The 12,500-nt window shown below is 56.7% G+C and overlaps 2 non-coding genes and 1 pseudogene across 2 annotated transcripts; all 3 read left to right on the top strand.

Annotated features, from left to right (window-relative positions):
- The first annotated feature begins 4,611 nt into the window (after positions 1-4,611).
- LOC126435274 (small subunit ribosomal RNA) lies at positions 4,612-6,521 on the top strand. Its single transcript, XR_007579814.1, has one exon. It is a non-coding gene; the product is annotated as a small subunit ribosomal RNA (ribosomal RNA).
- A 353-nt stretch (positions 6,522-6,874) lies between these two features.
- Positions 6,875-7,029, top strand: LOC126435280 (5.8S ribosomal RNA). Its single transcript, XR_007579819.1, has one exon. It is a non-coding gene; the product is annotated as a 5.8S ribosomal RNA (ribosomal RNA).
- Positions 7,030-7,217: 188 nt separating this feature from the next.
- LOC126435281 (large subunit ribosomal RNA) overlaps positions 7,218-12,500 on the top strand; it is a 7,650-nt pseudogene continuing 2,367 nt past the window's right edge.

Below are 12,500 nucleotides of genomic sequence, written 5' to 3'. Positions count from 1 at the left end.
CACGTCGGTACCCTTGGGCGTTGCACTCGCAGTCGCAAAAAACGTTGGGCAAATATATTTCTCCGATGCTGAGCGATCAGCTAGGAAGCGCCCCATCCATGTCGGTACTCGTACGCGTCGCACTCGCAGTCGCAAAAAACGCTGGGCAAATATATTTCTCGGAAGAGTAATGACAGTCCGAGCCTCCTGCGTGGGAAGAGTCTTTCTAGGCCCTGACCCACGGGAAGCGTGTAGCTTCCCCCATCCCGGACATTTCACGTCGTCACACTACCGGTATTGACTAATAGACTGATTGCTGATAATCATTAGCCACACACTGGGGGAAACGGCCGACAGGGGCGGCAACATAGTGGAGCCGCAGTGTCACTAATGTACAGAGATAGAACAGTTTCGACTGGAACCAGAGTAACCGTATACACGGCACTGATTAGTAATAGATGCAGAGCCATCAGAATACAGATAATATATACAACCGTCCCTATACATGCTGAAAGACTCTGCACACAATGAGAACCACACGTCAGCCAGACACTATCACACACTACTCTCTGCCTCTAACAGGCACACACACAATATCTAACCACCAGCATGGAAGAACATCCGGTGCATCCTCTCCGCCACATTACACAATCCACACTATCATAACCAGACCGGGAGGTCCACCCAGAAAACAGAATATCCCACCCTTCCGACATCCGCCATTGCTCAGCTAAGCCACGAACACCCACACATGTCCTACACAGGGGTGCACCCAACATCACAATACTGCCTCCTGTCACAGTACACAAACAATGGCAGGAATGAAAGACACAGATCTGCCACAACCTTGGAATCGGAGCGCCGCCTGTCATGAGCCACAAGTGCATCCTGACGTGACAAATCGGATGATCCCGCAGGCATGCACTTACGATAATCACTATCAACGAACCTGCCGCCCCCTCCCCCCCCAAAATACACCTTTCCCTACAACGTGTACCTTAACCTAAGCTATATTGTACCTTAACCTAAGCGATATTGTACCTTAACCTAAGGTATATCGTACCTTAACCTAACCTACATTGCGCCTTCACCTAACCTACGTTGTACCTTAACCTAACCTACGTTGTACCTTAACCTAACCTACGTTGTACCTTAACCTAACCTACGTTGTACCTTAACCTAACCTACGTTGTACCTTAACCTAACCTACGTTGTACCTTAACCTAACCTACGTTGTACCTTAACCTAACCTACGTTGTACCTTAACCTAACCTACGTTGTGCCTTAACCTAACCTACGTTGTGCCTTAACCTAACCTACGTTGTGCCTTAACCTAACCTACGTTGTGCCTTAACCTAACCTACGTTGTGCCTTAACCTAACCTACGTTGTGCCTTAACCTAACCTACGTTGTGCCTTAACCTAACCTATGTTGTGCCTTAACCTAACCTATGTTGTGCCTTAACCTAACCTATGTTGTGCCTTAACCTAACCTATGTTGTGCCTTAACCTAACCTATGTTGTGCCTTAACCTAACCTATGTTGTGCCTTAACCTAACCTATGTTGTGCCTTAACCTAACCTATGTTGTGCCTTAACCTAACCTATGTTGTGCCTTAACCTAACCTATGTTGTGCCTTAACCTAACCTATGTTGTGCCTTAACCTAACCTATGTTGTGCCTTAACCTAACCTATGTTGTGCCTTAACCTAACCTACGTTGTGCCTTAACCTAACCTACGTTGTGCCTTAACCTAACCTACGTTGTGCCTTAACCTAACCTACGTTGTGCCTTAACCTAACCTACGTTGTGCCTTAACCTAACCTACGTTGTGCCTTAACCTAACCTACGTTGTGCCTTAACCTAACCTACGTTGTGCCTTAACCTAACCTACGTTGTGCCTTAACCTAACCTACGTTGTGCCTTAACCTAACCTACGTTGTGCCTTAACCTAACCTATGTTGTGCCTTAACCTAACCTATGTTGTGCCTTAACCTAACCTATGTTGTGCCTTAACCTAACCTATGTTGTGCCTTAACCTAACCTATGTTGTGCCTTAACCTAACCTATGTTGTGCCTTAACCTAACCTATGTTGTGCCTTAACCTAACCTATGTTGTGCCTTAACCTAACCTATGTTGTGCCTTAACCTAACCTACGTTGTGCCTTAACCTAACCTACGTTGTGCCTTAACCTAACCCATATTGTACCTTAACCTAACCCATATTGTACCTTAACCTAACCCATATTGTACCTTAACCTAACCCATATTGTACCTTAACCTAACCCATATTGTACCTTAACGTAACCTAATTTGTGCCTTAACGTAACCTAATTTGTGCCTTAACGTAACCTAATTTGTGCCTTAACGTAACCTAATTTGTGCCTTAACGTAACCTAATTTGTGCCTTAACGTAACCTAATTTGTGCCTTAACGTAACCTAATTTGTGCCTTAACGTAACCTAATTTGTGCCTTAACGTAACCTAATTTGTGCCTTAACGTAACCTAATTTGTGCCTTAACGTAACCTAATTTGTGCCTTAACGTAACCTAATTTGTGCCTTAACGTAACCTAATTTGTGCCTTAACGTAACCTAATTTGTGCCTTAACGTAACCTAATTTGTGCCTTAACGTAACCTAATTTGTGCCTTAACGTAACCTAATTTGTGCCTTAACGTAACCCATGTTGTGCCTTAACGTAACCCATGTTGTGCCTTAACGTAACCCAATTTGTGCCTTAACGTAACCCATGTTGTGCCTTAACCTAACCTATATTGTGCCTCAACCTAACCTATATTGCGCCTTAACCTGACGCACGTTGTCGCTGAACCTGCTCTGTAATTGTTATGCAACTCGTTAAATTAGTGTAGTGTTGCCTAACCGCAACCCTCGCAATATAGTTCGCTATTCGCACTGCCCGGTCCCCTGTGTATCGCGTCATGTTAAACACCTTGCAGGTGTTGCTGACTTTCCACATGCTCCTGCTATACACTGTAATGTGGATAGCAGCAGGACGTACATGCCCCCCCCCCTTCCCCCCTGCCTTCGCAAGCTGGTCGTTGAGAAGTTTGCATGTTCAATGCCCTTCGCATGCCGACGTACTCAGCCTACGTTGTGGTACGGCCTGTCACCTGTCCGCCGATGTACGCAAAACCCACAAACTGTACTGCACATTGGTCCGTATGTACTGAATGATACATCGTGGCACATGTGTGACCGTACGACGACTGCGCCTAGCAACGGCAGACCATACAGTCCAAATATGTGCACGCAGCTACGTGTCGTCTCCCTATAAGAGCTGGATTGCAGTGTGGTACGCCATTCAGACGTGTGGGAGGAACGGACGCCCTGGATGGCGATCAGCATGAGCAGTCTGTTGATGTAGTGGAGCGTGTATTCGGACGTAGTCGTCTCTTCTCACACACCGTGATAGCATGTTGCACCGCGTTCCACATCTGCGACATCCTGCAGAGGCCGGCTGACAGTCGTTCGCGCAATGGACACCGCATACGTACGGGGGCTACCTTCCACGTGTTCTCGAGGCGTGCACATGTTGTTGCGTCTATGTGGGCAGACGTAGTGTGTTGTGACACCTGACACAGGCATGCAATACTCGTTGCAAATGGCGATGGACGTCTACGTTTGCTGGTGACGTTACGCAAATGAACAACAGGTAACCCGTTGTGGTGCGGTTGTTCTCGCTAGAGGTGAATCAGTGTTGGCGACGATCGGTCGAGCTATTAACCGGTTGTTTCAGGGATACCCACCATGCCCACGAACGTGAAAGGGGACCCACCATGCCCACGAACGCGAAAGGGGATCTGGGTGTGAGGCGATACGCGGCGGTGGCTGGGTGGGACCGTCCCCGGCCGGTGAGGGGGGGCCGCCCGGCGTGCTGGCAGCGCGGTGCGTGGGCGCACGCGCTACAGCCGGCTGGTGGGGGCGGCCAGTGGCAGGCGCGCCGGCCGACGGACGCGGCAGGCGGCGCAGCTGCGCGCCGGCGCCCCCTGCTCGCGGCGCCTTGCGGCCAAAGTAGGTCCTCGCGGGCCCGGTGCGAAGCGCGGTGGCCATCTGCAGTGTGCTGGTCCGATTGAGGACTGTGTGCGCTGAGGATGCGCCGCCGCCCGGCGCTCGGCGCCGCGACGCCGTCTGCTGCTCGGTCGCCCCAGCGGTTCTCGCAGGTGGTTTGTATCGCAGCTGTGCGGACGTGTTGGCGCGTGCGCTGTGCTGGGAGAGTTCGCTTCGGCACCCAAGTGGGGCTTTTGTCCTTCTGTGGCGCTGGCGTTGGAGCTGCCGGTCACCGTAGGTGGCGCGTGTTGTCTCCCGCCGGCAATGCCACGACAGCACGCTCCCGGGCCTCTGTCGGCAGCGGCAAGCTCAGTTGGGAGCACGGGTGGTCGCACCTAAAGCGTCTACTCGCCTAACTCCGGGCGATTGCGCCTCTCTCGAACCCGACCAAGTACTTAGGACGGCGCTGCGCGCCGCCGGGACCTGAGAGGGTTTCGAGGTGTGTTGTGCAGGGGAGCTCAGCCTCCTCCTGTTTGCAGAATAATTGAGCGGACGCTTGCGTGTTCGCGCGGGCCCCCGGGACACACTCCCGGGCGGCCGGCTGCTCAGCTCTAGTTGACGCAGCTCCCTGGTTGATCCTGCCAGTAGTCATATGCTTGTCTCAAAGATTAAGCCATGCATGTCTCAGTACAAGCCGCATTAAGGTGAAACCGCGAATGGCTCATTAAATCAGTTATGGTTCCTTAGATCGTACCCCCGTTACTTGGATAACTGTGGTAATTCTAGAGCTAATACATGCAAACAGAGTCCCGACCAGAGATGGAAGGGACGCTTTTATTAGATCAAAACCAATCGGTCGGCTCGTCCGGTCCGTTTGCCTTGGTGACTCTGAATAACTTTGGGCTGATCGCACGGTCCTCGTACCGGCGACGCATCTTTCAAATGTCTGCCTTATCAACTGTCGATGGTAGGTTCTGCGCCTACCATGGTTGTAACGGGTAACGGGGAATCAGGGTTCGATTCCGGAGAGGGAGCCTGAGAAACGGCTACCACATCCAAGGAAGGCAGCAGGCGCGCAAATTACCCACTCCCGGCACGGGGAGGTAGTGACGAAAAATAACGATACGGGACTCATCCGAGGCCCCGTAATCGGAATGAGTACACTTTAAATCCTTTAACGAGTATCTATTGGAGGGCAAGTCTGGTGCCAGCAGCCGCGGTAATTCCAGCTCCAATAGCGTATATTAAAGTTGTTGCGGTTAAAAAGCTCGTAGTTGGATTTGTGTCCCACGCTGTTGGTTCACCGCCCGTCGGTGTTTAACTGGCATGTATCGTGGGACGTCCTGCCGGTGGGGCGAGCCGAAGGCGTGCGACCGCCTCGTGCGTGCTCGTGCGTCCCGAGGCGGACCCCGTTGAAATCCTACCAGGGTGCTCTTTATTGAGTGTCTCGGTGGGCCGGCACGTTTACTTTGAACAAATTAGAGTGCTTAAAGCAGGCAAGCCCGCCTGAATACTGTGTGCATGGAATAATGGAATAGGACCTCGGTTCTATTTTGTTGGTTTTCGGAACCCGAGGTAATGATTAATAGGGACAGGCGGGGGCATTCGTATTGCGACGTTAGAGGTGAAATTCTTGGATCGTCGCAAGACGAACAGAAGCGAAAGCATTTGCCAAGTATGTTTTCATTAATCAAGAACGAAAGTTAGAGGTTCGAAGGCGATCAGATACCGCCCTAGTTCTAACCATAAACGATGCCAGCCAGCGATCCGCCGCAGTTCCTCCGATGACTCGGCGGGCAGCCTCCGGGAAACCAAAGCTTTTGGGTTCCGGGGGAAGTATGGTTGCAAAGCTGAAACTTAAAGGAATTGACGGAAGGGCACCACCAGGAGTGGAGCCTGCGGCTTAATTTGACTCAACACGGGAAACCTCACCAGGCCCGGACACCGGAAGGATTGACAGATTGATAGCTCTTTCTTGATTCGGTGGGTGGTGGTGCATGGCCGTTCTTAGTTGGTGGAGCGATTTGTCTGGTTAATTCCGATAACGAACGAGACTCTAGCCTGCTAACTAGTCGCGTGACATCCTTCGTGCTGTCAGCGATTACTTTTCTTCTTAGAGGGACAGGCGGCTTCTAGCCGCACGAGATTTGAGCAATAACAGGTCTGTGATGCCCTTAGATGTTCTGGGCCGCACGCGCGCTACACTGAAGGAATCAGCGTGTCTTCCTAGGCCGAAAGGTCGGGGTAACCCGCTGAACCTCCTTCGTGCTAGGGATTGGGGCTTGCAATTGTTCCCCATGAACGAGGAATTCCCAGTAAGCGCGAGTCATAAGCTCGCGTTGATTACGTCCCTGCCCTTTGTACACACCGCCCGTCGCTACTACCGATTGAATGATTTAGTGAGGTCTTCGGACTGGTACGCGGCATTGACTCTGTCGTTGCCGATGCTACCGGAAAGATGACCAAACTTGATCATTTAGAGGAAGTAAAAGTCGTAACAAGGTTTCCGTAGGTGAACCTGCGGAAGGATCATTACCGACTAGACTGCATGTCTTTCGATGTGCGTGTCGTGTCGCGCAACACGCAGCTACCTGTACGGCTCGCAGTAGCCGTGCGCCGCGTGCGGAACCACGCGTTCGTCTCAAAACTAACGGCAATGTTGTGTGGTACGAGCGCTGAAGCGCTGGAGCGGCTGGCCTGCGGCACCTGGCGCCTGGCGCCGGTTTTGAATGACTTTCGCCCGACTGCCTGTCCGCTCCGGTGTGGAGCCGTACGACGCCCATCGGCCGTGAGGCCGTTGGACACTGAACGCTGGAACAGGGCCGCCACACGCCTCAGTCCCGCCTATGCAACTGTCTCGAAAGAGATGGTGGAAACTATGAAAAGATCACCCAGGACGGTGGATCACTCGGCTCGTGGGTCGATGAAGAACGCAGCAAATTGCGCGTCGACATGTGAACTGCAGGACACATGAACATCGACGTTTCGAACGCACATTGCGGTCCATGGATTCCGTTCCCGGGCCACGTCTGGCTGAGGGTCGGCTACGTATACTGAAGCGCGCGGCGTTTGCCCCGCTTCGCAGACCTGGGAGTGTCGTGGCCGCCTGTGGGGCCGGCCGCGTCTCCTTAAACGTGCGATGCGCGCCCGTCGCCTGGCGGTTCGCATACCGGTACTTACTCGGTAGCGTGCACAGCCGGCTGGCGGTGTGGCGTGCGACACCTCGTACAACGACCTCAGAGCAGGCGAGACTACCCGCTGAATTTAAGCATATTACTAAGCGGAGGAAAAGAAACTAACAAGGATTCCCCCAGTAGCGGCGAGCGAACAGGGAAGAGTCCAGCACCGAACCCCGCAGGCTGCCGCCTGTCGTGGCATGTGGTGTTTGGGAGGGTCCACTACCCCGACGCCTCGCGCCGAGCCCAAGTCCAACTTGAATGAGGCCACGGCCCGTAGAGGGTGCCAGGCCCGTAGCGGCCGGTGCGAGCGTCGGCGGGACCTCTCCTTCGAGTCGGGTTGCTTGAGAGTGCAGCTCCAAGTGGGTGGTAAACTCCATCTGAGACTAAATATGACCACGAGACCGATAGCGAACAAGTACCGTGAGGGAAAGTTGAAAAGAACTTTGAAGAGAGAGTTCAAAAGTACGTGAAACCGTTCTGGGGTAAACGTGAGAAGTCCGAAAGGTCGAACGGGTGAGATTCACGCCCATCCGGCCACTGGCCTCCGCCCTCGGCAGATGGGGCCGGCCGCCCGCGCGGAGCAATTCGCGGCGGGGTCGTGTCCGGTTGCCTTTCCACTCGCCGCGGGGCGGGGCCGTTCCGGTGTGCGGTGGGCCGCACTTCTCCCCTAGTAGGACGTCGCGACCCGCTGGGTGCCGGCCTACGGCCCGGGTGCGCAGCCTGTCCTTCCGCGGGCCTCGGTTCGCGTCTGTTGGGCAGAGCCCCGGTGTCCTGGCTGGCTGCCCGGCGGTATATCTGGAGGAGTCGATTCGCCCCTTTGGGCGCTCGGGCTCCCGGCAAGCGCGCGCGGTTCTTCCCGGATGACGGACCTACCTGGCCCGGCCCCGGACCCGCGCCGCTGTTGGCTCGGGATGCTCTCGGGCGGAATAATCGCTCCCGTCAGCGGCGCTTCAGCTTTGGACAATTTCACGACCCGTCTTGAAACACGGACCAAGGAGTCTAACATGTGCGCGAGTCATTGGGCTGTACGAAACCTAAAGGCGTAATGAAAGTGAAGGTCTCGCCTTGCGCGGGCCGAGGGAGGATGGGGCTTCCCCGCCCTTCACGGGGCGGCGGCCTCCGCACTCCCGGGGCGTCTCGTCCTCATTGCGAGGTGAGGCGCACCTAGAGCGTACACGTTGGGACCCGAAAGATGGTGAACTATGCCTGGCCAGGACGAAGTCAGGGGAAACCCTGATGGAGGTCCGTAGCGATTCTGACGTGCAAATCGATCGTCGGAGCTGGGTATAGGGGCGAAAGACTAATCGAACCATCTAGTAGCTGGTTCCCTCCGAAGTTTCCCTCAGGATAGCTGGTGCTCGTACGAGTCTCATCCGGTAAAGCGAATGATTAGAGGCCTTGGGGCCGAAACGACCTCAACCTATTCTCAAACTTTAAATGGGTGAGATCTCCGGCTTGCTTGATATGCTGAAGCCGCGAGCAAACGACTCGGATCGGAGTGCCAAGTGGGCCACTTTTGGTAAGCAGAACTGGCGCTGTGGGATGAACCAAACGCCGAGTTAAGGCGCCCGAATCGACGCTCATGGGAAACCATGAAAGGCGTTGGTTGCTTAAGACAGCAGGACGGTGGCCATGGAAGTCGGAATCCGCTAAGGAGTGTGTAACAACTCACCTGCCGAAGCAACTAGCCCTGAAAATGGATGGCGCTGAAGCGTCGTGCCTATACTCGGCCGTCAGTCTGGCAGTCATGGCCGGTCCTTGCGGCCGGCCGCGAAGCCCTGACGAGTAGGAGGGTCGCGGCGGTGGGCGCAGAAGGGTCTGGGCGTGAGCCTGCCTGGAGCCGCCGTCGGTGCAGATCTTGGTGGTAGTAGCAAATACTCCAGCGAGGCCCTGGAGGGCTGACGCGGAGAAGGGTTTCGTGTGAACAGCCGTTGCACACGAGTCAGTCGATCCTAAGCCCTAGGAGAAATCCGATGTTGATGGGGGCCGTCATAGCATGATGCGCTTTGTGCTGGCCCCCGTTGGGCGAAAGGGAATCCGGTTCCTATTCCGGAACCCGGCAGCGGAACCGATACAAGTCGGGCCCCTCTTTTAGAGATGCTCGTCGGGGTAACCCAAAAGGACCCGGAGACGCCGTCGGGAGATCGGGGAAGAGTTTTCTTTTCTGCATGAGCGTTCGAGTTCCCTGGAATCCTCTAGCAGGGAGATAGGGTTTGGAACGCGAAGAGCACCGCAGTTGCGGCGGTGTCCCGATCTTCCCCTCGGACCTTGAAAATCCGGGAGAGGGCCACGTGGAGGTGTCGCGCCGGTTCGTACCCATATCCGCAGCAGGTCTCCAAGGTGAAGAGCCTCTAGTCGATAGAATAATGTAGGTAAGGGAAGTCGGCAAATTGGATCCGTAACTTCGGGATAAGGATTGGCTCTGAGGATCGGGGCGTGTCGGGCTTGGTCGGGAAGTGGGTCAGCGCTAACGTGCCGGGCCTGGGCGAGGTGAGTGCCGTAGGGGTGCCGGTAAGTGCGGGCGTTTAGCGCGGGCGTGGTCTGCTCTCGCCGTTGGTCGGCCTCGTGCTGGCCGGCGGTGCAGGATGCGCGCGCCTGCGCGGCGTTCGCGCCCCGGTGCTTCAACCTGCGTGCAGGATCCGAGCTCGGTCCCGTGCCTTGGCCTCCCACGGATCTTCCTTGCTGCGAGGCCGCGTCCGCCTTAGCGTGCTCCTCCGGGGGCGCGCGGGTGCGCGGATTCTCTTCGGCCGCCATTCAACGATCAACTCAGAACTGGCACGGACTGGGGGAATCCGACTGTCTAATTAAAACAAAGCATTGCGATGGCCCTAGCGGGTGTTGACGCAATGTGATTTCTGCCCAGTGCTCTGAATGTCAACGTGAAGAAATTCAAGCAAGCGCGGGTAAACGGCGGGAGTAACTATGACTCTCTTAAGGTGCCACCCCAGCTACCCCAGCACCTATCCGGCCAACCGGCCGTAACGAAAATGCGATAGTTTGTGTAGCTCCCTTTGCTTGCAGTGAGTGCCACCGCACTTTTACCACGAAGAACGGTCTCGGGGTCCATCGCCGCCGCCAACACCCTGCGGCCGCCAACGCTGAGATCGTGACGGAGAGGCATCGCGCGAGGTGGACGGAGGAAGAAGTCCTGTCGCTCGCCAAGGCAGAGGCCGAACTGTTCCTGGAGAGGGACGCCCGGTTCTTCTTTGTAAATCAAGAACTTACCAGGATGTTCCCCGACCGAACGCTTGAGGCAATCAAGTGCCGACGGCGGCAAGCTGCCCACAAGCAGCTTGTCCGCCAATTCATGGAGGCACTTGAGATCGGTCGGGGTGAAGAGCCGGCGTCCCGCCGTGGAGCAGCGAGCTCGCTGCCTGACGCGGGCGAGGCCGCTGCGCCGCCCGTCGACGCAGCCGAGGACTTCGCGGCCGACACCACCGGGCCGCCGCCGGAGGGGCCGACTGACGCCGCCATCTGGGAGCATCTGGCGGGGCTACCTGCTTCCGCCCAGCGTTTCTCTGCCCTGGATCGAGTCATTGGTCTGGGGCGGGGCACGCCGCCCGATGTCATCCTGGGCATGCTCCCGGATGCCCTTGCGTCGGTCGGGTCCAGGGGGGAGAGGTCGATCACCAGGACACAGCGGCCGCGCCAACCATCCAAGCGGCCGCCTGCCGCCCCGCCGCTGCAGAAGCGCAAGCGGCGCCGCTGGGAATACGCGCGGACACAGGACGCCTTCCGTAGGTCGCGTGCACGTTGCGTGCGCGGCTTGCTGGACGGCACCCTGCTGCAGCCGCCACCCGACATCCCCGGTCTGCTGGACTTCTGGGCGGACCTCTTCACGAAGAAGCCGATCTCCACCGCCGGCTTCATCCGTGACCGCCTTCTCCCGCACTCGGAGCCTGTCGCTCCTGAGTGCCTATGGGGGCCGGTCACACGTGAGGAGGTCGCTGCTGCCTTGCCGCCCAGGGGATCGGCAGCCGGGCCGGACGGCCTGACTCCAGCGGAGCTGCGGCGCCTGCCGCATGAAGTCCTGGTGAAACTCTTGAACCTCTTCCTCCTGGCCCGCGCCCTCCCCGAGCGTCTGCTTCGCGCCCGGACGTCACTTCTCCCCAAAACGGCTGCACCAACATCCCCCGCTGACTTTCGCCCCATTACGGTCTGCTCGGTGTTGGCGCGGACCTTTCACAAGGTTCTCGCGTCACGCCTGATGCGTGCATGTGCTGTGGACGAACGTCAGCGGGCATTCATCCCCCGGGATGGGATGTTGGAAAACACCTTCATCTTGGACACTGCTCTCACCGACGCAGTCCGCTCCTGTCGCTCTGTTTTTGTGGCATCGATCGACGTCTCTAAAGCGTTCGATTCGGTGGACCATGCCGCCCTCCGCCCCGTGCTGAGGGCTCATGGCCTGCCGGATTGCTTTATTGAGTACGTCGAAAGGTGTTACGAGGGTAGCACGACGGTGATAGCGGGCGGCGCCGACGTGGGCGTGCCCCTGCAGCCGGCTAGGGGTGTGCGTCAGGGTGACCCCCTCTCCCCCCTCCTTTTCAATTTTGCGGTGGACTATGTTTTGAGTCAACTTCCCTCCCACATCGGAGCTCGGATCCTTGGTCGCAGAGTTAACGCTGCGGCCTTCGCAGATGACGTCCTGCTTTTTGCATCGACCGCGAGGGGATTGCAGTCCCTCATCGACGCAGCCGTCGCAGCCCTCGCCCATCTGGGGCTGCAGATCAACGCCCGGAAGTGTTTCACCCTCGCCTTAGTCGCGTCTGGGCGCGACAAGAAGGTGAAGGTCGACGCCGACGTTACCTTCAAAGCGGGCAACGCCACCGTGCCCGCCCTACGTGTGGGTGAAACCTTCCGGTACCTGGGACTGCAATTCTCCACCGCTGGTCGCTGCGTTTTCAACCCACGACGCCACCTGGTGGAGCAGCTGGACGTCATCACCCGAGCTCCGCTCAAGCCGCAACAGCGCCTCCACGCCCTCACCACCGTACTTCTGCCTGGCCTGTACCATGGGCTGGCCCTCAGCCGCACCCGAGTGGGTGCGTTGAAAGCGGCAGATGTGACCATCCGTGCCGCCGTCAGGAGATGGTTCCGCCTTCCGGCGGACACTCCCCTGGGCTACTTCCACGCTCCTGTAGCCCAGGGAGGCCTCGGCATCCCATCATGCCGATGGATGGGGCCAACACTTCGCCGGTCCCGTCTCCTGGCGCTGAAGAGGATTGGGCCAGCCGCCGACGGTGCAGGCCGGGACGAGGTGCAGCGTGAGATTGAGGCGTTGGAGCGGCATCTCATGTGGGAGGGCCACCTCCTCAAATCGTCGACGCAGGTT

This window comes from Schistocerca serialis, unplaced genomic scaffold (assembly GCF_023864345.2).
Source record: "Schistocerca serialis cubense isolate TAMUIC-IGC-003099 unplaced genomic scaffold, iqSchSeri2.2 HiC_scaffold_1201, whole genome shotgun sequence".
In the NCBI taxonomy this organism is placed as follows: domain Eukaryota; kingdom Metazoa; phylum Arthropoda; class Insecta; order Orthoptera; family Acrididae; genus Schistocerca; species Schistocerca serialis.
The sequence above is the reverse complement of the archived record's forward strand: the minus strand, read 5'-3'. Positions and strand labels throughout refer to the sequence as shown.